Genomic DNA, 27,648 nt, shown 5'->3' on the forward strand with positions numbered 1-27,648 from the left:
TAAAATACGGAGTCCAGACACGACATACAAGGTAAGATTATTTTGTTGGTTTTTATCAAAAATAGTGAAATATTTCAACTTCTTTTTTTAGTTTTATGGAGTCTATTTATTTGTGTTGGTAATAATAACATAAGAATTAAAGGTTATTACAAAACTTGTAAAGTAGGGTTTGTTTCATTTGCTGTACACAGGCGGGTACAGCGGGCAGATTCGTACTAAAATTTCGTTTTGTTTACAGTATTACTTATAAGTTGAAATGGCCAATCGGAACGTATTTACCAGCTATAAGAGACTGGAGGAAGCCTTGGAATCAATTATGGCTGATGAAAGCAATGATGAAGAGTACGATATGGTATTAGTGCCACCAGATCCGGCTGTGGTGAGTGATGAGGAAGAAGGTAATGAAGATAATTTGGCGGCTTCAAGATTCCCTATGGACGTTCCAGGGACTATTGAGGTAGGTCGGCGTCATCCTGACTACGATGTTTCGGAATTGAGCGACAGTGATGATGAGCCGCTAAGACCTATTCCTGCAAAACGTGCCAAAAAATGTGATGTACATTTACCTGTATGGAGGAAAACTCAGCCAACCTATAGTTCTACTTATGAAATTACCGATATCATACAAAAGAGACAAAAATACGTTGTTGAAAGCTTAGCAGACTGCAATCCCGTAATGTTGTTTGAAAAAATATTTGATCAGGACGTAATGGATTTGATAACAACTAACAGTGTCTTGTACGCTAATCAAAATAATAGGCATGGTTTTGAACTTGATAGTGCATGTTTGAAAAAATTTTTTGGTGTACTGATACTGACCGGTTACCATGAATTGCCATCTGAACGTGCTTACTGGAGTGTGGATGAAGACCTTGGTGTTCCATTGATTGCTAATTGTATGTCACGCAATAGGTTTTTGGAGATAAAAAGAAATCTTCATTTTGTGGATAACGGTCTAATAGATGGTTCGAAAGATAAAATGATCAAACTCAGATCATTATGCGATTTGATTCAGCGAAACTCTAGTCAGTGGGGTGTATTTCATGAAAGCTTGTCTGTGGACGAGTCCATGATCAAATATTTTGGGCGTCATCCATCAAAACAATTTATACAAGGAAAGCCTGTAAGATTTGGTTATCGCAAGTGGGCTGCGACAGGTTCAGATGGTTATTGCTACGCGTTTGATGTTTATTGTGGAAAATCCACAGAACCTTCTAATGATACCCTTGGTGCGAGAGTCGTGAAATCTTTATTGGCTAAAATGCCTGTAGTTCCTAAAGAGCATATCGTATATTTCGATAATTTTTTTACCAATCATCAATTGTTGCTCGATTTGGGTAGACTAGGTTTTAGAAGTACTGGAACCGTTCGAGAGAATCGGACGAAGAAATGTCCCCTAATCACAGTAAAAAATATGAAGAAGAAGCCTAGGGCGGAATATGATTATAGTTTTGATACAAAGAATGAGATAACTATGGTACGTTGGAAGGACAATAATGTCGTTACAATGGGAACTAATTTTGATGACATAGAGCCTCTGGGCAAAGTCAAACGATGGTGTAACATCAGAAAGCAGAAGGTTGACGTAAATATACCTAAAATGTTTGTCAACTATAATAAAGGAATGGGTGGAGTTGACCAAATGGATCAGTCTATCAGCCTTTATCGGATTTCAATAAAAGGAAAAAAGTGGTGGTGGGTTATATTTACCTATTTGTTAGATATGGCGATATCAAATGCTTGGCGACTACATGTTTTGCTCAGTAAAACTAAACAAGAGATAACTTACATGGACCAGTTATCTTTCAGACGAATTATTGCACGGACTTATTTACGTCCAACGAAAACTAAGAGCCGTCCGTCATCCTCAGCGGCACTAGGGGGTCGGAACAATAATGGTCATAATCCTGAACGGATGGAAAACCCATTGCGATGTGTTATCTGTCACCAAAGAATTCGCTGGCGTTGCGAAATATGTTTGAAAACGCTATGTGTTGAACGACCTTGTTTCAAACAATTTCACTCCTAAAGCGCCCATTGTACACGGCTGAGTACACCCCTAAAACTTGATATGTAAATATATTTTTTTCATTTTATCTTCTTATATAGCATAGTTTATCCCTTATGGACTAATAAATAGAAAAACAATAGAAAAATATACTGCAGTTTCATTTTGGGCGTTAATGGGTTAGAGGCGCATGGCTAACAAGCAGCGACCTCCCCGTGGTTCCTGCTATGAGTACCCCGAAGGACGTAGCAAACAAAAAAAAAGGAATATTCCACCTTCTAGCTACTACTTCGGGGAAACCAATGCTGCCGCTGCGAAAGGACTGGGGCCTGACTGTGTGTCTACGCTTGAGGGTCGGCAACCTCACCTTCCAGAGCCAAAAGTGTTTGTAGGGCCTAGGCCAGGTGATATCGGGCCTGAGGGAGCCCATGGGCAGGGTGGAGCCCATAAAAGAAAAAAAAGGGAAGTAACACCCAAACAAAAGGGGAGTAGTGCCCCGACTGGGTAATAACACCCAGAAGAAAACAAAGGGTTCGAAAGGTCGGAAGAGCCCAAGGGAGCGAAAGACAAAAGATAAAAGGAGCGAAAGACAAAAGACAAAAGAGGAAGAGCAAAGTAACGGGAACCAATGCTATTCAGACGGACATGAGAACGGAAAACGAACGAGAAAGGACGAAGGCGGGAAGTTATTTTTCAAAAAACCATTAATGCCAGACACAAAATACAAAGCTAGGGCCTCGGACACAGGGACTCCCGTCGGAATTAACCGCTAGGATTAGGAGGGACATCGGTAACGACCTAGGCAATGCAACAGGAGTAGATTCGGATAAACAATTGGACGGGATCGGTCTTCGCGCCGTCCGCGTCCACCTCGTAAGGTGCGACGCTGTGAATATAGGGAATATTAGGAAAACCAACCCCCGCGTCCCCCCAGCCCCAACGAGAAACCGCGGCCCCGCGATCGTGAATGTAACCACGGGAGTTAGGATCCTACAGCTGAACATACGACGTTCAGCTGTAGTAACGGGCGAAGTTAGGGAACTTATAGCGCAAAAGCGGCTGGACGTCCTGCTCCTGCAGGAACTACACGTCAGCAGACAAGGCGCAGAATAAAGGGTAAACGGATTAGGGACCGGAGTGAGGGTGGCGACGGTGAAAACCAACTCCCCATGGGCCGCTGTCGCCATCCCCAACCCTCACTTTGAGGTCACTTTTATCTCGCAGCTCAGTAATCCGCACTGCGCATGTGCGGAAGTGCTGGCCCCCGGCTTCTCCTTCTACGCGGTGTCTTATTATTTCCAACAACAAGATGAGATAGAGAAGCACCTCAAGCATTTGGAGACGGTACTCCTGGCATTGAGGGGGAAGAGAATAATAATTTCAGTCGACGCGAACGCGCAATCCTCGCTCTGGAGCCCGCACAGCACAGACGAGAGGGGAGCGCAGTTAGAAAGATTAGTCTCCGCGTTTAGATTAACTGTAGCTAGCGACGCTAGTCAACCACCCACCTTCTGGACGCCAAAAGGATCGTCATACATCGACGTTACCTTGGCATCCCCCTCCATGGCCCCATATATCAGAGAATGGAGAATAAGAAGCGAATGGGCGACTAGCGATCATAACGCCATCGACATCCGGCTGCGGGCACCTAGGGCCGGGACGGGAAATCAGGGAGCAGCGAACTCTCGGTTCGACACTCGTCGAGCGGATTGGGAACGGTTCTCGGTGGCCCTGTCCGATCACTCACGGTCGAGGCTCGAAGTCCTGAGTTTGGGGTCGGTGGAAGATGTAGGTAGAATGGCAGAGACGCTCACAGCCGTCATCACTGACGCCTGCACCGCGTCAATGCCTAGAAAAAGGAAATTTAGGAAGTCCAACCCGTGGTGGACAAAAGAGCTAACTAAGCTCAAAAAGGCCGTGTACAGGCAGAGGCGTGCCTTCCAGAAGACGATAGACGAACCCTCCTGCCTCCAAAAACTGCAGGAGTACCGTACTTCGTTGCGGAACTACAGCAGGGAGGTGAAGAGGGCGAAACAGGAAAGCTGGTAAAATTTCGTGACGTAGAACGGGAACACGGAACCCTGGGGCATCGTATACAAGCTTCAGGCGAATAAACTCCGTGTAGAGAAAGTAATAAGCACACTCCGGCGCAACAATAAAAGTACCACCGGTGCTTTAGAAACCGCCAACGAGCTTCTGGAAGCCCACGTCCCTGACAACCGACCTGAACTCGACTCGCCGACACAAAGGGTTCTCCGGGAAGAGGCGCGAATCGCCCCGAATACCGCCGACGCCCCGCCCTTCTCCTTATGGGAGGTGGCCGGAGCGATTCGTTCCTTCGGTAACAAAAAGGCGCCAGGACCGGACCTCATTGAGGTACAAGTCTTGAAGGTCACCGCGAAAACAATCCTCGGGGAACTCGCGCGATTATTCAATGGGTGCCTTCGATGGGGCGCCTTCCCCTCCGCCTGGAAGGTGGGCTTTCTGAGAATCCTCCTGAAAGGCGAAGGAAAGGACGAGAAGGACCCAAAGTCCTACCGACCGATATGCCTCCTCTCCGTGATCGGGAAAACATTTGAAAAGCTCCTTAAGAGCAGACTAGAGCAGACGGCGATGGCGACGGGACGCATCTCCAGCAGACAGTACGGGTTTACGCGCGGAAAGTCGACTGAAGATGCAATTGTCGAGTTGCGCCGCATGGTCGATGACACCGAACATCGGCATGTGATCGCACTACTCTTCGACATTTCCGGAGCCTTCGACAATGTCTGGTGGCCCCTAGTGTTAGGTAGTCTTAGGGATCGAGACTGTCCGCGCAACGTCTTCGAGGTAATCTCCAATTACTTCGAGGACCCTAAGGTCAGTCTCACGGTAGGAACAGAAAGGATCTCCAAGCGCGCGACAAGAGGATGCCCGCAAGTTTCCGTCCTCGGCCCCGCGTGCTGGAACCTTATGTTCGACGGTCTCCTGAGGTTACTCGAAACCTCAGTTGAGAATAGATTCGTAGCGTTCGCGGTGTCGCGAACTCTCGGTTCGACACTCGTCGGGCCGACTGGGAACGATTCTCCGAGATCCTGTCCGATCTTTCACGATCGAGGCTCGAAGTCCTGAGCCTGGAGTCAGCGGAGGAAACAATAGGAATGGCAGAAACGCTCACAGACATCATTACAGATGCCTGCACCGCGTCAATGCCGAGAAAGCGTAGGTTCAGGAAGTCCAATCCGTGGTGGACGAAAGGGCTTACGGTCATGAAGAAGGCTGTCTACCGACAGAGACGTGCCTTCCAGAAGGAAAGAGATGAGTCCTCACGCCTCCAAAAACTGCTGGAGTACCGCACTTCGTTGCGGAACTACAGCAGAGAGGTGAAGAGGGCGAAACTCGAGAGTTGGCGAAACTTTGTATCGTCGTACGGGAACACGGATCCTTGGGGCTTCGTGTACAAGCTGCAAGCGAACAAGCTCCGTGTCGAGAGGGTGCTCAGCACCGTCCGGCGAGTCAACGACAATACCACGAGCGCGATAGAGACAGCCAACAAACTTCTGGAAGCACACGTCCCGGACGACCGGCCGGAAGACGACACGCCCGCGCAGCGAGAGATTAGGGAGAACGTGCGAATCGCGCCAAACACCGCGGACGCCTCTCCGTTTTCACCGGACGAGGTCGTGGATGCGATCCATACATTCGGAAATGACAAGGCACCAGGACCGGACCTCATCGAGGTCCGAGCGCTGAAGGCCGCCGCGAAAGTAATGTTAGGACAGCTAGTTCGTCTATTCAACGGGTGCCTTCGTTGGGGCGTCTTTCCCCCCACCAGGAAGGTGGGCTCCCTCAGAATGCTCCTGAAGGGAGAGGGCAAGGACGTGAAGGCCCCGAAGTCCTACCGACCGATCTGTCTCCTCTCCGTTGTGACAACTGAGGGGAATAAAGACCCCTGGGGAGTAGTCTATAGACTACAAACCAGGAAAGTCCACGCCGCTAAAGCTTGCAACAACCTCACAGACAACAGCACACACACACACAATGACATGGCAAGACACTGCTGCACTGCTTCTGAGCAGCCTCGTACCTGATGATGAAACGAGCACTGAGTCGCAACAGCACAGGCGACTTCGGTCCACCGTTTTCGAATCGCCCAACACTACTGACACCACTCCATTCACCATTTCAGAGATCGACACGGCCATCCGGAAACTGAAAAGGGGGAAGGCCCCAGGCATTGACGCAATGGAACCGGAAGTAGTACAAAGGGCCTTGCCCATACTACACGCGAAAATCACACATATGTACAACACGTGTCTCTCATCGGCGACATTTCCGGTAAGGTGGAAGCGGAGGGACGTCAAAGTTCTTCTGAAGAACGAAGAAAAGGACCCCGCCAACCCCAAATCCTACAGGTCTGTATGCCTCCTCCCGGTCCTTAGCAAGGTTCTGGAGAGGCTAATAGCAGGAAGACTAAAAGGCATCTTTGAGAATCACCCACATACCTCTGACCAGCAATTCGGCTTCCGTCCAGCCAGATCCACGGAGGAAGCAATTGTGAGAGTCAGGCGGATCACTTCATAAAGCCGAGAGAGATACGTGATTGGAATACTATTCGACATAGCTGGCGCATTCGACAATGTCTGGTGGCCCTCAACCCTGGACAACCTGAAGAAGCGCAACTGTCCGGCGAATCTGTACAGGCTTATCCAGAGTTATCTCTCGGGGAGGTCTGTGCAGATCAAGAACAATAATAACATTGCAGAAAAAGGGGTGACAAAGGGTTGCCCGCATGGCTCAGTCCTGGGACCGAGGTTTTGGAACCTGGTGCTTGACGGTTTTCTAAACACTCTGGCTCGCTGCAACATAATTACCATAGCATATGCCGACGACCTCCTGGTCCTGATCCCTGGCGACTCCAGGAGGGAACTCGAGGTCAGAGGCAATGCTACCACGAAGACCATAGCCGACTGGTGCAAGCAACACAAGCTGCATCTGTCGGACTCTAAAACGGAAATGATCCTTCTCAAGGGACTCCTTGACATCAGGCGCCCTCCCACGATCAAGATCGGGAATGGATCAATAGCAATGGAGAAGACCGTCAGATACCTAGGCGTCAACTTCGGCCCCAGATTTAACCCTTTCGCGGCGAACAGCGCCTTTAGGCGCTCATCTATAGATGCTCACTCTCAGCGAACAGCGCCTGATGGCGCTCAGGCAAATTTACCCGCTGCGAACGAACAGCGCCAGATGGTGCCCATCCGGAGCCGCTCTCTTCGAAAGAAAGCACCGTTCGTTTGTTATCAACAACTGCCCAATAATGTCCATTAAGTCGTTTGTTTTTGACGTGCTAGCAGCATACGCTTCTTGTGCAAAGATTTTTTTTACATAATCAAATATAATTATCCACAAATTTTGCCCTAATCATGGATAAATGGACGACGAATATGAGCTACGATGATATGGAATTTTCATCGGATTCTGACCTGTCTGAAATGTTTAGAGAAATTGGATAGAAAGGTAGAATTCCAAATGCATATAATAAAAAGCGCCTAATGCCAAGTAGTTCGGAATCTGATTCTGAGAACATTGAGGAATTACCAGACATCGATCCGCGGCAATTTCTTTGGAGCGCACAAAATTTGGCTTTCCGAAAATATGGTTGAACATATTGTAAGAGAAAGCAATGCTTATTATACTACGAAAACTGTACGCAGTAGGCACTCACGATTGTTGGCATGGAAAAATACAACAGTTACCGAAATATATCGATTTTTTGCTCTGTCGATATTAATGTCAAGAGTAAGAAAAGTATCAATAGAAGAATATTGTTCAACCGACGAGTTATTACGAACGGAAAATTTTCCAAGAATAATGACAAAAGACAGGTATAAATCTCTATTACAAATGCTGCACTTTCATGATAACAATAAAACAACAAATCAAGACGTGCTAATAAAAATTCGGAGCATCATCGACAGACTGCGAAATTCCTTTTCACGAGCATTTTAGCCGTACAAGTATTTATGCATCGACGAAAGCTTGCTGCTTTTCAAAGGACGATGTTTCTTCAAGCAGTATATACCTTCGAAACGAAACAGATTTGGCATCAAGTCGTATGTTATTTGTGACTGTTATACTGGATATATCCAAGATTTTATTGTCTATTGTGGAGCGCGCACGGATATAACAAACAATAATTTAGCAGAAATTTGAAAATCAGGAAATATTGTCATGACGTTGATGGAACCGTATCTAAATAAGGGTCATGTTTTGGTCACCGATAACTGGTATTCAAGCCCGGCATTATTTTCTCTCTTACATCACAATAGGACACATGCATTTGGAACCGTGAAGAAAACCAGACGTGGAATGCCTAATATATCCAATAAATTATGCAAAGGCGAAGTTGCATTTCAATCTACGGATAAATTATTAGCACTAAAATGGATGGACAAAAGAAAAGTGCTAATGTTATCAAGTTATCATTCTGCTGAGTATACAGAAACAAAAAGAAATGATATTAAAACGGGAAGACCAATTCTAAAACCAACTGTCGTAGTAGACTATAATCGCGTTATGGGAGCAGTTGATAAAACGGATATGATTTTAAATTCCATTAATACTATTCGTAAAACTCTAAAATGGTATAAGAAATTATTTTCCCATATGGTGGACCTTTCGATTTACAATACTTACATACTTTACAAAATTACGTCAAAACAGAATATAACATTTGCGAAATTTCATTTACGTCTCATTAGAGAAATTCTACTCAAATATTCAAATAAAAATATATGTAACAATAAGTCTGGAGGTCAAACTGCATCCAAAGATAATCTGTTACGTTTGGTTCAAACACATTTTCCATCCAAATATATCAATCCCACAGGAAAGCGGCAGAACGGTCGGCGGAAATGTGTGGTTTGCAGCAAACACAAAAAGCGAACCGAAACACGATTTGAATGTAAAGACTGTAAAGTTGGTTTATGTATTGAACCCTGCTTTAGATTGTACCACACAAAGAAATATTATTAAAAATTATCTAAGATTATTAAAGATTGTTAAACATTACTAAAATTGTTATTATTATTAATATTATTGTTTGATCGGCGTGCCGGCCAGCCGCGTTAGAGAAATGACCAGCAAAATCAGCTCCGCACACCGCGTTCGGAACGACTCGCGTATTTTGTCCGCGCGGTCGATCTGGCATCGGCTGCTTAGAGCGCAACTCATTTCAGAGCGCTCCGCCGCGAAAGGGTTAAACAGTCTGGCCGTCCTTCAACAAGTCGTTCAACACAAAACATTGAAGCAGTTCGAGAGAGTGTTGCTGAGAGTCCAGGAACATCAATTCGGCGCCGTGGTCAAGAATTGCATCTTCATGCTTACAAAGTTCAATTGACTCAAGAACTGAAGCCTACTGACCACGCACAGCGAAGAGAGTTCGTTGAATGGATCATGGAACAACAAAAAGCGGATGCTGATTTTTCGAACAAAATCATCTTCAGCGATGAGGCTCATTTTCATCTGGATGGCTTTGTTAATCGACAATATTGTCGCATTTGGGGTTCAGAAAATCCACAAGTGATTGTTGAGAAACAAATGCATCCACAACGTGTCACTGTTTGGTGCGGATTTTGGGTTGGAGGCATCATCGGACCATTCTTCTTCGAAAATGCAGCTGGTCAGACAATAACGGTTAATGGTGCTCGCTATCGCGACATGATAATGCAGTTTTTTGTGCCAAAATTGCAAGACATGGATGTGGACGGCATGTGGTTTCAACAAGACGGTGCAACATGCCATACAGCCCGAGAAACAATTCAATTACTGCATGAGTCATTTCCTGGTCGTGTAATTTCCCGTTTTGGTGATCAGAATTGGCCGCCCAGATCATGCGATTTAACGCCGTTGGATCTTTTTCTTTGGGGTTTTTTGAAGTCTAAGGTTTATGTCAACAAGCCCACGAACACCCACGCCTTGAAGGAGGAAATTGAGCGCTGTATCAACGAAATTCAGCCACATTTATGCAAAACAATCATGGAAAATTTCAACAAAAGAGTGCGTATGTGCCAGCAAAGTCGTGGAGGCCATTTACCCGATATGCTATTCCATACATAACCCTGTATACTATATAAATCAATAAAAAATTTACAATTTTTAATTATAAACCTGTGTTTTCTATCAAAATTATTTCTTGCGTGAATTTTGGGACACCCTTTACAATCTCCTCGCGGCAGAGTGCGCTGAGAACAAAGAAACGCAGGGGACTCCCGAAAATGTCACCACACCAAAAGGGAAGGGCAGAATGCCACCAATATATATAACAAAATCAAAGATAAAAGCTATAATAGCATTGATTTCAGAAAATAAACTTAACACAGAGTCATTTATGGTAAAACAACTAGACGAAGATACTGTGAGGCTCAACGCCAGTGATGAGTCTGCTCACTTTAACCACTTGTGGTGGAAAGACGTGCCACGCACGTCAACATGCTTTTGTTACCGGAACGCCAGCGACGTGTTACGCACGTCGTTGGGCTATTGTTACAGAAAGATAAATGACGTGCGTGGCATGTCCACTGTTCAATAAAATTCTTTACCGAGGCACAGTTTCTGCTTGCTCTTCATCGTGTAAAGTTATTAGTATTGACCCCAGACTGTAAAATGGAAAGTGATAGCGAAGCCAGTGATGTTATTTCTATAAATAAACGGAAAAGACAAGACAATGTAGAATCTGACAGTGATTTAGAACAAATTGTTTTTCCACGTCGGAATCGGCGTAGAATTATATCTGACGACGAGGAAGATGTTCAGAATGAGAATAGAGAAAGGAATGTTTCATCCCAGGAATGGATTTGGAAAGACGCGGAAAATATAACGCAAGTATAGGAATATTCAAGAATATCTAGAATACATATTCTTGTTGGGCAAAATGTCACAGCTTTACAAATGACAAGAGAAGTATTAGCAGAAGACTTTTGGAAAATTATTGTGACAGAAATTAATCGTTACGCCAGTCAAACACTACAAAATGAAAACCGCAAATTACGAAAATTTGAAGACATTTGGTGGGACACCAATATAGATGAAGTAGATGCGTATTTTGCTTTGTGCATTTTGATGTCCCAAGTCAAAAAATCTACTGTGCAGTCATATTGGTCTAAAAGAAGCGTAATCGAGACACCAATATTTCGAAAAACAATGCCCTATTGGAGATTTGCACAAATTTCACGCTTTTTGCACTTTACTGATAACGAAGTTGTAAACGATAATGACGATCGTTTATGTAAAGTGCGGAGTGTAATCGATTATTTTAATGAGAAATTTCAAAATATTTGCACTCCCGCGGAATACATTTCGTTAGATGAGTCGCTAATGAAGTACACGGGTCGGATCTCGTACAAACAGTATAATCCGTCCAAAAGAGCACGTTTTGGAGTGAAATTTTATAAGTTATGTGAATCCAAGTCGGGTTATTGCATTAAATTCAAAATCTACACTGGTCAAGATTTAGACAGAAATGCGAATGTAGGTGTCTCCGAAAGCGTCACAATGCTTATGTCCACAGTACTAACTGGTTACGGGCATACTCTATTTTTGGACAATTGGTATTCTTCGCCAAGCCTATTTCAAAAGTTACAGTCTAGAAAAATTAATGCCACAGGAACAGTGAGATGCAATAGGAAGAATATGCCTAAAGAACTCGCAGCTGCAAAACTAAAACGTTCTGACGTGATATCGCGCTCCTGTAATGGAATTTTGGTTGCAAAATGGAAAGACAAAAAAGACATATATGTAATGTCCACGAAACATACAAAAATTGAGATGATCGAAGTGGAAAAAAAGAGGTGGAAAAATAATAATAGCCTTACAACAAAGCCTAACATCGTTTTGGAGTACAATGAGGGTATGGGTGGAGTGGATCTGCAAGATAGTTATTTATCATCTTTTAAATTAATGAGAAAATACGTTAAAACTTATAAAAAAATATTTTTTTACGTAGCAGATATGGCACTGCTCAATTCATATATTTTATATTGCAAAAAAATGGAAATACCAAAATGTAAAAAGTATTCTTTTTCGAAGTTTCGAATCGATGTAGCCGAACAGATTTTAGAAACAGTATGTCTTCCTGATTACCAAAGACGTGGAAGGATGTCTGCTGGAAATGCTCCGAGTCGCTTACAAGCGAAGCAATGGGGACATTTCCCAAGAAATATACCACCTACAAACGCCAAAAAAAATCCACAACGGAGGTGCGTAGTATGCGCTAAACATAAAAAACGGAGTGAAACTATATGGGAGTGTAAAACATGTCTTGTAGCGTTACACATTCCAAGTTGTTTTGAAAAGTATCACACCCTACAAGATTATTAATAAATAAATTTAGTATTGATACAGATGTAATTTTATCCTTCTGCCTCTTTATATTCTCTTCTGGAACTCACCCGCTGAACGCGCCGCGAAGTGATTCCCGCTCGATTGTTCTGGCACGCGCAACCGAGAATTTCTTTGCACCGCAAGTGGTTAAAAGCATGGAAATCCTGAAGGAAAATAACCTCCAATTCCACTCCTTCACCCCAAGCCATCTTAAAAACAAATCATTCGTCCTTAAGGGCATTCGAGGGGGCTTCAATGAAGCTGAGGTAATGGCTGCATTAGAACTCAAAATCAATAACATAAGCATAACCAAAATTAACAAACTACAATTTGACCGCACAAATAGCAATAAATACCATTTTATAGTGCAAATAGACAAAAATAGCAATCATCCGGAGCTACTCAAAATCAAAAAACTGCTAAGCCAATCAATAAGATGGGAAAGGCTTAGAAAGCCTAAAATTTTCCAATGCAAAAACTGCCAAAGAGTAGGTCACGCCAGGTCTAACTGCAACATGGAGTACAGGTGCGTCAAATGCGCACAAAGCCATAAACCGGGAAAATGCAAAATCGAGAAATCAGGTAATAAAAACGTGCTAAAATGTGCTAACTGCGGGGAAAATGGGCACCCGGCCTCTTACCTGGGCTGCCCATATATGTTTATGATAATGAACATGAAGAAGCAAGAACACGAAAACAAAAACAGAAAAGCTTTCGAAAAAACACAAAAAATTCACAGACAAATTGACCCGAGTATTTCATACGCAAACATCACAAAAAACAATAGAATTCCATACACACAACATATGGCACAACCCGAAACACACACCAGAAACGAAAGGCTCACCCCCCCCCCCACCCCAACCCCCCTACCCCCAAGAATTCTGACCAACAGCAACGAAAGAACACAATTTCAAGTAACGGACAATAATAACCGCAACAACATAAATATAAGCCAAATACTTGATATATTCAGAAGTAGCTTAGACGAAATCAAAGAGCAACTAGTCGATTTCAATAATAAAATCACCCAAAATACACTGAGAATCGATTACTTAGCACAATGGTCAATCGAGTAATGGCTCACACAACCACCAGCAACCCAATCAAAATATCAGCGATAAATGTAAATTCACTGTGCACAATTAAGAAAAGACTAGACTTACAAAAATATATTGAAGCTTACAAACACGACATTATACTGATCTCAGAAGCCAAACTTAACAACAAACACAAACTGAAATTAAACAACTACGACATAATTAGGACAGACAGAGCTCCAAACTCGAGAGGCGGAGGTACTGCAATAGTTATAAAAAACAACATCAATTACACCATGGTCCCATACCCAAACTCAAAGAAAAATAGAATCATAGAATACACAGTGATAAAAATAATAGTAAACTCAAAAAAAACATTACTCATCTTCAGCATATACGCCCCACAATCCACAAAAAACACATTCATAATCGAGTTCGAACAACTTTACAAAGACTTTCATCTGGACAACGAAAATAGTTTCTTCATCATAGCCGGCGACATAAACGCCAGAAATACACAATGGGGTGATTCAAACACGAATGACGGGGGCAGACGATTACTACAATGGGAGGTCGACAACAGTATATCACGTAAAACAACAATCTACGCAGCTGCCAACCCTACGTACACCAAAGCAAACTCTTTCCTGGATTACTGCATAACAGACAGCAGATTGGAAATACTGAACCTCAACAACAACAAAATAAGGACAAACCCATACGATAGCGATCATAATGCACTAACATTCGCAATAGAACCAACCACACTGTTCCAAGGAATAACACCAACTCCTCCTAAACCCCACTCATTCAACTATAAAAAAACTAATTGGCGAAAATACGCCAAACGGGCCGATAAGTACCTAAAAAATAAACTACCGGATAATAGGAATCTCGCGATAAATGAAATAGACGAAGGTATCAGCTACCTCGAACTGCTTATCACAAAAACAATTAAAGAAATAGTCTCAACAAATAAACCTAGCAATACAAATTATTGTCAAAAATACATTAGCAATAACACTAAAAAAAACTACACGCGGCAAAGTCATGCCTAGTATCAAAGTTGTATTTCATCAGGTACCAAAGCTCGAGCAAGCACAGCAGACAAGAGACAAACAGAATTAAACGGACAATAAAAATACTCAATAAAAAACTCCACATTGAAATCTCTAAAGCTGCAACCGCATACTGGGCCTCCATCATTAAAAATATAAACTTCAAGAACGCCAATGAATTTTTCCCGACCATTAACAGGATACTGAGACCACAAAAACACATTAGCATCGAAAACCTCAGACTTAATATTAACAAAAACGAATTTAACAAAGAAGTAGCGAAAACTTTACCAGACAGGACCGACAACAACGAACTTTACATTACAGATCCGATTACTAAACTCGAGATAATAGGAAAGTATCTGGAAAGAATAAATTCACCAAGATACGACGAAACAACAGACAAATACAGCAAAATAGCAAAAAGAATGACAGATACAAAGGCAACTTTTACAACATTCACAGACGCTAACCCAGCATACAGGCCAGTACACCTGGATAAAGAAACCAATCATTTCATTTCTTGCAGTGAAGTAAGCGAAATTATCAAAAAGCTAAATAATAAGACTTCGTCAGGGCTGGACAACATCCCATCAATTGCCATCAAAAATCTACCGACAACCATCATAATAGAATACACGATACTCTTTAATAATGCAATTGACCACGCCTATTACCCAAACAGATGGAAACAAGCTAAAATCCTACCGATACTAAAAAAAGGTAAAAACCCAGAAGAGCCACAAAGCTACAGACCCATTAGTCTCACTACGAACATTTGATCACAATATTATACCAGATAACCAATTCGGATTTAAGAATAAACTTTCTACCACACACGCAATTCACAAATTAACTTCTGACCTCAACAATTACCTACACAACGGACTGACAGTGGGGGCAATATTGCTAGACCTTGAAAAAGCATTCTATTCAGTTTGGCATAATGGGCTAATTCATAAACTAGACAAATACCAATTTCCAGCAGGACTAATCCTACTAATAGCAAATATGACCAAAGGAAAAACGTTCCGCATATGGGACGGAACGAAAATGTCTACCACCACATTCAAAATCTCAGAAGGCCTACAACAAGGAACAGTAACATCACCAATACTCTTCAACATTTATAATAGCGAAGTTATAAACGAATTCGGACTCAACACCGTAGACAGACTACACTCGATTGCCTACGCGGACGACTTAATAATCTACAAAGCTGACACGGACGTAGGACAAATCAAAAACTCACTACAAATGACATTAAACCACATCACTGACTACTATAAAAACTGGAACTTGAAAATTAATCCCACCAAAAGTGAGCTAATATTCTTCCGCAGACCGGTAAAACAAATCAAATACTCAAACGTAGTAAAGATAGAAAAAGCAACAATCACAGCTAAAAACATTCACACTAACGAAACTGTTGAAATCCCCCCCAAAAAGCTAGTAAAATATCTAGGAGTACAACTGGATCATCTACTAAGACTGAACAAACACCACATTACGCAACTGGACAAAGCCAGAAGAACCTTCAAAGCTAACTCTAGACTTTTCTACAACAAAAATCTTTCCACCAAAGCCAAACTTATTTGCTACCAGCTATTAGTTAGACCCATATTAACGTATGCCGCACCCATATTCTGGAACACCGGGCCAACAATTATAGAAAAAATAAGAAGATTTGAAAGATCATGCTTAAGAACATGCCTCGGCCGATATAGAACAGCTGAATCAAATTACACCAAAAGAATCAGTAACAATAAAATATACACAAAAGCTGATATACCAAGAATAGACTGCTTCAACTTAAAACTCACCCGAAATTACTTCAGCAGGATTGGCCACACCAAAAATCAAATAATAATAGACACAATGAAAACGGAAGAAGAGACGACCCCCAACAAGTTAAGCTCAGGTTACATACCCCCAGAGCTGTTCCTCTTCTGTGACCATAATGGAATAATCCAAGATCAACATAACTTACCCATAATCTACCATAGGAATAGACACTCCGCTAATAAGAAAATCAATCCAGACGACAACAAATACATACGATAACAATCCAACTACTCAACAGCACTCTCTATCAAGGACAAAATGGACAGGGATAGACTAAACAAAGATTACTCCTAGCTAGCTAACGACGCCAGGCGCATTGACGAACTCCGCAGAAGAACCCGTAAAAAGTGAAAAAATAGACTAAGTTCCGGAAAAACAAAGGTCATTAGTTATTATCAGTGATTGTCTTAAGACCTGTATATAATCCTTAAATAGCGCAAAATGCTTAACAGCAACATTAGTTTTAAGTTCCCTTGTAAATAGATCCTCCGAACCCTAACCCACCCATCCCAACTCCTCATCCCACACCTACTGCCTTATTTATTTATGTTTTAATTAGCCTAAGTCATATTTAAGATAGATGGTAAAAGTTTTTTTAAGACTCTTCCTTTTCTTTTACTAACAACTAACGATACAAGACTGATAGCATATAAATCTCTCGCCCTAATAACGTGCCTAAAACATATCATATTACCATAGCTAGCTATAGAGTTTATCCAAATTGATAACTAATGGCTATCAAAATTTTTATTATTAATGTTAAAAGTATTTTTAAGTAGGATTATTCTCTGTATATTATGACTGAAATGAGAAAAATAAACTTACTTTAAAAAAAAAAAAAAAGACAAAATCTGATATAATACTGTCGATCAATCCGTCGGAATTAAAACAAATAAAGGATTGTAGAACATCGAACGAGGTATGGCGGAAACTCGAGCAGATCTATCAATCACGGGGGCCTGCGCGTAAAGCTACGCGCATGAACGAGGGCGAAGATGTTCGCGAACACCTCAGGAAATTCTTTGATGCTGTCGACAAACTACACGAAATGGACGTGGATATCAACGCAGATTTGCTGGCAATTTTGTTGCTGTATAGTTTGCCACAGAGTTTCGAAATTTTACGCTGTGCAATTGAGTCGCGTGATGAGTTGCCACCTCCCGATACTCTTCGAATTAAGATCATCGAAGAAAGCGACGCACGCAAAAATGAATCGTGTGACACAGTGCCTAACGCTATGGTTGCCGGAAGACGTGTAAGACCAAATTATGGGAAAAATAATTATAACAGAGCTGCGGAAAATATACCGATGACGACCGCTCAAAACCGAAATGTTTTCGATGTCGGAAATTCGGCCATATAGCATCCGAGTGCCGCAAGGGTAGAAACACGAGACACTCGGCTAAAGGTGCTAGCAGCGATATCTCCTTCTACACAACGTCGGAATTCGGGCAAAAATGCGAAATAACACGAGTGAATAACGGGGTGGTTGAGCGACGGATAGTGGCAGCACGCCTCACCTGTGCAAGGATCTAAATAGCTTCGAATATATCGACAAAAGGCTGCATGGAAAATTAAATCTTGCAAACAATGCGTCGACAAACATTAACGCGAGTGGAACTTTGCGCGTAGTTATCGATGAAAGGGGTTCAGAAAAGAACTTGACGCTAGAAGACGCTCTGCAAGTACCGGACCTAAGAACAAACCTGTTATCGGTCAGGAAAATAACGGATCGTGGATACAGAGTGCTTTTCACAAAAGATCAAGCCAAAGTCATCGATGGTAAAGGCAATAACAATTTGACCGCCATTCGTAAAAATGGCCTATATTACGTGACGAAAAAAGGGTCCACACACAGGGCCATGGCAGCAGACGAGGACGCAGCGAAGTCGCAACGGAACAACGAGCTCGAGATATGGCACAGGCGGCTTGGACATTTAAATCAACAGGATCTACTGGAAGCGAGGCGGAAGTGCATCATACCGAGTGGCAACGTTGAAGATTTTAAACGGACATTGTGTTGCGAAATTTGTATCGAAAATAAGATGACGCAAACGCCGTTTGCGGAACAATCGAAGCGTGCGACGGAAGTCTTAGAAATAATTCACAGCGATGTCTGCGGCCCCATGCGAACGCACTCACACGCAGGTAACAGATATTTCGTCACGTTCATTGACGATTATTCTAGGTGGTGCGAAGTTCGGTTTATAAGGTCAAAGGACCAAGTATTTGATGCGTTCCGAGAATTCAAGAACTATATATAAAATCAGACCGGTCGCAAGATGAAATTCCTACAATCGGATAATGGGAAGGAGTATATAAATTCGCGGTTTGATAAGTTCTTAAGCGATAACGTGATTAAACGTAGGTTATCGGTCGCATACAATCCACAGCAAAACGGGGTAGCCGAGTGGAAGAATCGGACGATAGTAGAAACGGCGAGATGTCTAATCGCGCAATCCGGTCTACCGCGATCTTATTGGGCAGAAGCCGTATCGACGGTGAATCATATTCGTAATCGATGTCCGTCAAGAGCTACAGCCAGAAAATCTCCTTTTGAGAGGCTTTACGGGAAGCTGCCCGTCGTTAAACACTTTCGCGATTTCGGATGCGACGTCTATTTTCTAAATAACGATCCGAATAAAGGGAAGTTTGAACCACCTTCGCGAAAGGGGACTTTCGTCGGGTATTCCGAATGTTCGAAGGGATATCGAATATGAAATAAGGATGCAAAACGGGTAGAAATCGCGCGCGATGTAAAGTTCCTCGAAAATTTCAGCGCGAACGACATTCAAAAGTCTGCCGTAAAGAACGTTCCCTCCGAAAATATCCCGCAAAATGATTTAGGCCGCGACGAACACAATAGCGAACCATTAACTTTCGATGTCGATCTGTCTTCTCAAGATTATCAAAACGATAATATTGATTATCTTCAAAGAGAAGATAATCTACGCATCCCAACTCCCGAAGCTCAAGAAGCACCGTCACAACCTGAAATCCCTGTCGAACAATTATCGACGAACGATATAATAAATTCTAGTCCTAAAAATCATGATGAAATGTTAAATAGAAAACGACGACAAAATTCAAATTTGCAAATTAAAGAAGTTTATGAACCATTAGATTTAATTTAACTTATGAAAGAGTCTAAAATAGGAAAATTTTGTAACCAATATAGTAGTCCACACAAAGTTGTAGAAATCTTGCCGAATAGAAATACTAATTGGAGGTAATCTACGTATAGTACACACTAACAAATTGAAAATTGCACATGTAAGATCTAAATTTAATTAACAAATAACGGTACAATTAACAATAATGCCACATATGTATTACGTATCAACGAATGTTCATTAGACTTTAAAATTCCAGTACCAAGACAAGGTAAATTCTCAGAAATTTCTTGGAATTCAACGAACCAATGGATGATGTCATTCTACCAAATCACGACGAACCTCGCTGAAGCCTACCACAATCAAAGCCGTTATCTGTATCCGATGAGACGACTCGACAACTTCCGTGATGGTAGCAGATAGTTGTTGAGTGTCATGAAAACATCAGAACCACATTTCGAAACGTACCAGTAGAAAAGAGCATCCTATATAGCAACGATAAAAATAGCATCTATAGAATACGATATAATAGAGAAGTAAAATTCGCCCCAGGAGTTCATTCGCATTAACTTGATTAATTATATCAAAGATAATTTATTATTTTTGATTATAGAGAAATAAGATTTTTGAATATTCTAACAATTTAAATTACTGTCCTAAATAAAATATAATGTTTTAAATAATCTATGAGGTTCACAAAATTCGAAAATGTCAAAATTACTTAAAAAATATTGTCATTCCGAAACTAGTCTCGAACGCATTTCCGAAACTCGATCAAGCCCAAATTATGCAAATAACTTCATTTCACATAGAAACAATGTTAGCGAGAAGGATTTTTTGAAATTGGAATGTTACGACCCAAAATATTGCGAGAAATCTATTGCACTGTTATGTAAACAATAAACATTTACCATTTCTGTCTTTTTTAAAAACGTTTACAAAACCTCCAATAAGAATGAAAAATTACTTTCCTGGCCGAGTCTTTTCCGTACTTCAACCTAAACCAATGCAGTGTCTCACAATCAGTGATAGTACCAAATTGCAGGTTCGAAATACACAGCGTTCGTACTCAAACACATAATATACAACGCGATTCCATTTCACAAGAATAACTGCGATAAATACTGTTCGATATAAATCATAGACCTATTTAAACCAATAACACTACTATGAAAAACCTCAGGAATAAGTTTATTAATTGCATTAACTCTGTAATACTATAAATGCTTGAGTTTGCTCGAAAAGATTCGACATACCTACTCTAGCTTACTTAATAGACAACAAGGTTATATCCTCGCAAAATTTGCTACAACTAGAAAATCTGCATTATCAATTTCATCGAATGAATGTTCCAAATTGATCATATAAACATGGATTTTTATAAATCTAGAGTATTTGATTTAATCGTGTCAGAATCGGAAGCAGACGGTAAATTGATCAACGTACTCAAGAAAGCAATATCTCTAGTGACAGTAGGATTTGAATGTAGAAATAAGTAGCAAGGCAATCAATCCTCTGAAGCTGTATTGCTTGTTATCCAAACATGGTTGCAAGTTTTTAACTAATGGAAAGCAACAGCAAATAATGACGTGTAAATAAAAATTACCGATTCAGATTTCAAGTTTGCTTCTACATGACGTTTAGTGCCATTACTGCACAATTTGATTCATAGATAATATACACGACTTCGCACAATCACTTCCGATCCTGTTCACCCCGAGAAGTAAATGTTTCAGACTGTTAACCAAATTCAGGAAAGTTCGGTATGAAAGATCCAACATCAAATCTCAAATCCTTGCTCCAAAAGTACATCGAAATTCAGATCAATGTAGTCTTCCTTTTCTTGTTGATTACTTCCGCAATCGCGCCATACAAAGTCTCAAGCAGAAGAACCAGTCTTCTAGATATCTGCTGAACACTGACGTGAATCTTGACATGAAAACTGCATCACTCAATCTCCATATTGATCCAATCGGTTTTTGGTGACGATTAAAGCCGTAAATCTTCAAGCAAACAAATTCCTGCTTTCTAAATTTCCACTTGAATGTTTAGTAGGAATCGTGCAATCTTGGTATTTTTCATTATGTGATTAATATTTGTTGCCCGTTTATTGAGAATGTATCCACTGCAGGTTACATTTCTGGTTATGTATATCACACTATTTGAAATTATGGAACCAAATTTCCAAATACTTTGGAAATTGAGATTGATAGTTGTGAACATGCTTTGAAAATGGCTATATTTACCTATAATTAATACTTAGGGAAGCATCGCTCCAATATCGAAAGATATGAGATAATTAATAGCCCAGCCATAGTTTTCTTCGACTACTGAAACCAAGCTGCAGTAGTATCATTAATGCATTTCGAATAATTTGGTTTCGATGAATAACATAAGAGTGGGTGTTGCACTGCTTTTCTTCCTCTATATCATAACCACTACAGAAACTCATTTAGTTATTTCGGGCGCGTAGAGTACAAGAAATGACCTGCAAACTACCAAGAATGCACAGCTCTGCAGTAATAAAAAATGGAGTATTCTCAATCTGAATGTTCCATTTAATGCAACTCTTCATTTGTGGTGAAATTAGATGTTGGCGATTCCGTTGCTGATTCCGAATATTGGAAATTTGTGAAGCAACAACCCGACCCAACTATAAATTTTCCAATACAGATCCAGTACGCTGAAGAAAATAGTCTCGTGTGTCTAAAATCAAATCGATCAATTTTAAATCGCCAGTCGATTACCTCCTCTTTACTGGTATCACTTGGATCGATGCATAAGAATTCTAGCGCGACCATTATTTATTTTCCGTCGTTTCCCATGCAACGTTGTTCGTTAGGGCATTGCCATCGTACACTGTAACGAACATTCAGTTCTGCTTAGTTTTCAATATTCACAACGAAATAAATAGGCCCTCACACCGCGACCGTGGTTAGTTTTCATTTGTCATGAGTTAGCAGCTACTGTTACGTAGATACATATAGTTACGCTTGTAATTCTTCTCTGCTATTGTGCACGCGATTCACGTTACGCTTGTAATACTTTTGCGCTTGCAGCCTAGCTTCGCTACAACCGATTGCGCTTGCAAATTTCGATACAGCTTTGTAGCCATAAATTGATCGCTTAATCGTATCATTCATGACCTTCACGACACATCGTCACATTTCATCATTCTATTGTATATCATCGATAACCTCCTCTGTACGAATCTTATTGGTTAAAACATATTTAGCGTTATTACACCAGCGTTTTTTACCATACAGTCCACTATCCAATTCATCCTTCCAATCCTTCCTCCAATACATCCTTCCCAACGAAAAGATACATTTGCAACATATTTGGAAATTTGAGAAGAATAATAAACTAGTAATTTTGGAAATTGTCGAACATTTAACTTATTTCTGCACTTTATGAGCCTTCCCGGGTACTACATATTTCCAAAACTTCATCCTCCGGTTACGTAAATACATACAACTGTGAGATGTAGATGGTTCATTCTATTATATAATATTTCACATAAAACATTATGATTCAGATTCTGATAATACTCTACATTGATGTTTAAACCCACGATTTAAAAAAGTGATGAAAAAAGTGATGTCAATTTTGTAGGTTGTCTTCGCTATAGTAAGCATGAAAGTAGTATAATAATACTTTACTATCCATACTTTAATTATGCATGATTCGTACTCAAGCCGCTATATGCACTATTCAGATTTGACGAGGAGATGACTATAAACAGCGCGGGCATGTTCGTCGCAAAAGTCTTCTCGTTAGCTTTAAACTATACGATAGTAGGAGTTATGAATTGTACATTAAAATTAATATAACAATTTGCGTCCAAATTTTTTCGAGCAAACTTATTATCATACATACAAATACACTGTATGTTACCGTGTTCGTTTGAACAGTTCAAACAGATATATGTATAATTCTTATAGTTCAATACTGTGCATAGTACAAACAGAATTAAGTCTTATTACGAATAATTTCTTTCACGAACCATAACTGAACGCGACATCGGGACAAAAATGTGTAAATTATACATCCGATCGAAAAAATATAAAAACTCGTCTCGATGACTACATTGTGCAACATATGTCCAAAATGATCTATTGGAAACAAAAAATACTCCATAAATACTGCAGAATTCTTTTGAATTGATAGAATTAAGAATTAACTTTCCTACCTCGAGTATAATGATATAAGAAAATGATCACGTTTTCAGCTGGCATTTATGCATTACTATCCTATAAATGTAAGTTTCATAAATAACGCTAAATATTTATTAATAAAAATAAGATCAGATTAAATAAAACTAATTAAAACAAACACTATGTGGTATTACAACATAGTATAATATAAAGAGTATTTTCCCGAAACTACAGAGATTTAAATTATTATATTATCATTAAAAAGAATTTTTTCAGCTACTTTTAAAGTACACCTATGAGATGATTTATTATGTGTACAACATTATTTAAAATACCAAAATTATGAAATCCTTTTTCGAAAATCATCGGTTAGTGTAAACCAGTGTATTACAAAAGATGAAAGGTAACATTCTCTATTATTCCGAAAATGTCTAGTCATATAAGTCAACATAATAAAAAACATGGAGAATACTTAGGCAATTATACAAACTAATATTTTTGTAATTTCTATTGCGTGTTTCGTCCAAATTTTAATAGGAGTTTGTAGACAAATGTTTTATTTTATTTTCTTCTCATGGTTACTCTGGGGTTTTAATAATGTCAAGTAGAAAGTTGATTGAAGTCATAGAAAATGCTCACTGGAAGTGTGACATACGAAGAACATTCCTGACATATTTTTCATAGCTTATCTTTCACGTACTTTAAATTCGCTCAAGAATAATTATTCAGCCACAGGAAAAGAACGTCGAACATAACGTCGAAAACGTGGGAATTTAAGACAGCGTTAAATTCATTTAAGACATCCACAACCCACACTCTCGATGAGAGCCAAACGTCCAAATATCCAAATAACCAAATCGACGACCCAAGCATCTTTTGCAAACGCAATTCAATAGATGAAACTGTGATAACAGCGAAGCCAAGATTAGAAGAAACAATGATGCAAACACCACTCATCTACAATCTCCCAGGAGCCTCATCTACGCCATTACATCTACCAATAATCTCACCTGCCAAGATCAGTGAACCAAGTATAACTTAGTCTATACCTGATTGCGAATCTAAATCCCAGGAGAACAGCAGTTCAACTGATGGAGACGAACCAGATATTAGCCCAGTTTTGCCACAACCTACGAACACGAATAACATTGTCACACCAGCAGATGAAATTCGATGAAAATTAATAGGAGAAGCTTGCAGTAGATTAATCGCAGGTCACAAGGGTGTAACGGAAACCTTAAATCAATTAACCCTTTCGGTACTACCGCCGCCTATTGGCGGCATCCACGGAAAGTTATGTGGGCACTTTATGTGGACACCGTGAACAGCACCAACGGAAAGTTATGTGGGTATGATTACTCTCTATAGTACACATTACTTTACTATTCTGTGTTTAAAATTCCCGGCTGTTCTAATCGTTCCATTATAATATATAATTAGTAACAGTCAACAGCGTGCCTTAATTATATATGTTTTATAATATATAGATAAGCTACGAAAAACAAATTGGAATGTTTGCTTATATCGTTAATTTTTTTAATGTATAACTTACAATTTGAATTTAGTTCCCTTCAGGATGAGTGTAAAACGCTTGAAAGGAGAACAATGAATAAAAGAAATCATTGATTCCAAAAGAGATTCTGATGAAGAAAATCAATATAATTTAGCATTTCGCAAAAGGAGGAACAATCGAGCACGTGTACTTAGCACCTCAGAATCTGAAGAAGCAGAAGAGCCTGAAGTACGAATTGATACTCCTTCTAGCATCAAATGGACATCAAAGAAGCTCAGTCCAAAAATTCATGATGTTACGCCACATCATTCGGGAGTAGTTGGGAACAATTTAAATCGTTCGTCGAGAATTTTGGATTACTTCAGACTACTTTTTTCTGAAGATTTAGTTAAATTTATTGTGGAAAAAACAAACAATTACTGGTGTCGACAGAAGGGTTCAGAAGGGATGGAAGTGGATGAATTATATTGTTTTATTGCTGCGTCGTTATTAATGACGCGAACCAAAAAGCTATCCTTAAATGAATATTGGTCTAAAGATAAGCTTCTCCGAAGCGATATATTCAGTCAAATTATGAGTAGAGATCGCTACTTTTCATTATTGAAAGTGTTGCATTTTACGGACATAGTCGGTCGCACTGCTGATCGTTTATACAAAATAAATGAAGTAGTGGAAATGCTACGAACATCTTTTTATCAATGCATTTCAGCCATACCAGCGGTTATGTATAGACGAAAGTCTACTCCTCTACAAAGGCCGTCTCTCATTTAAACAATATATTCCCTCGAAAAGGAGTAGGTTTGGTATAAAATCATTCCCACTTTGTGACTGCAAGACGGATTATATCCAAGATATAATCATTTATTGTGGGGCTAGTGCTACTGTAGCTACCGAATATCAATATATTGGAAAGCCAGGGAACTTTATAATGTCGCTTTTGCAACCTTTTCTAAACAAAGGCCATTGGGTTGGCAACTAAGACTATTGTATTTATCTGGATAACTGGTTTTCCAGTCCCATATTGTTCAACCTACCCCACGAAAAAAGTACGAACGCTTGTGGCACTGTGCAAAGAAGACGGAAAGAGATGCTTAAAATAACTGATAAATTGAAAAAAGGAAAGGCAGTGTTCCGCTCATCTGAAAATCTGTTTGCAATGAAATGGTTTGATAGAAAGAAATTTTATATGCTTTTCACTATCCAAACCGCAGAATTTGCAGAAGTACCTAAGAAGTCAAGAAAAAATGAAATTGTTCTAAAGCCCAAAACGCATACTGCCTATATAAGCACACCACAAAAAAACAAATCCCAATGGCGAAATTTCACCTTCAGTTGATTAAGGAAAAATAGAAAAATAAAAATAACACAAGAATCATGAATATCATCGGCTCACAGGGGGACATTTTCCTTCGATATATCAGTCGGGGAAAAAAGATCGAAAACGAAGATGTGTTGTATGTGCGGCTGGTGGTGTGAGACGTGAATCCAAGTATCAGTGCGAACAATGTAATGTGGGCTTGCGCGTTTCCCCTTGTTTCGAAAACTATCACACCAAGTTACACTATTAGTTTTGTCGTTGATTATATTTCACTATTAGTTTTATTATTTATTATGTTACACTATTAATTTTGTTATTTATTTTAATTTTGTAATATTGGACCATATTATTTATATCAATGCCATTTACTTTAATTAATGTACTGTAAAGAAAAAGATATGATTTTAAAACGTTAAGCGCCATGCCTGTTTTGTTGTCTGTCCTTCCGTCTGATCGGCGAGATAAGATACCGTCGAAATCGGTTTTCTGCCGAGGATTGGTTTAGGTTACGACTAAGCAGTATAAACATTTTAGAAATGTTTTTCAAACACGTTAAATTCCGCGTCAGTCACCGATGTCGCGGTCCGAATGAAAAGTTTAGTGTCAATCACGCTCGAGATTTCTATGAATGCCGCAAAACATGTTTTCGCGGTTTACGCTGTCGGACAGAGCAACCACTCTTGCGAAAAACTTCCTCGTTCCACGAATGTATAACCGCGGCCAGGTCCTCCGTACCGAAAGGGTTAAAAGAAAAATATCACTGCCCCGAAATGAGAAAAGATTCACAAGAATTCATTCGTTCACTTATCAGAACAAAACCCGTCAACCCGTGATTATTACGGACACATCTCTGGAACCTTTTGACGAACTTGCCATCGACACATTTGGACTACTTCCAAAAACAATCAATGGAAATCGCTACATTTTAACTATGCGAGACAATTTAAAAAAGTATTGGTTAGCAGTTGCTTTATCAGATATTAAAGCCATGATAATAGCTGACGCGTCCGCGAGTCATTTCATTGCAATACGTGAGACACCAAAATCCATTTCGATAGATGAAAACACTAGTTTCTTGGGAAACTAATGCTACATGTTGCCGAGATGGATCGTTAAAAAGGAGCCATATATTGTATTAACAGAACATCTAAAACAATACATCGAGTCATATGAAGAATGGGACCTCTACTTACCATTTGCCATGATTTCATATAAATACCTCCGTCCACGAAGC

General features: G+C 40.2%; 1 long non-coding RNA gene across 1 annotated transcript; it reads right to left on the minus strand.

Annotated features, from left to right (window-relative positions):
* Positions 1 to 27,648, minus strand: LOC143260133 (uncharacterized). The gene is made up of 2 exons (XR_013034241.1): positions 27,608 to 27,648; positions 1 to 530 (listed from the first exon to the last, which is right to left on the minus strand). It is a non-coding gene; the product is annotated as an uncharacterized LOC143260133 (long non-coding RNA).

The sequence above is a fragment of the Megalopta genalis genome, chromosome 10 (assembly GCF_051020955.1).
Source record: "Megalopta genalis isolate 19385.01 chromosome 10, iyMegGena1_principal, whole genome shotgun sequence".
NCBI lineage: Eukaryota > Metazoa > Arthropoda > Insecta > Hymenoptera > Halictidae > Megalopta > Megalopta genalis.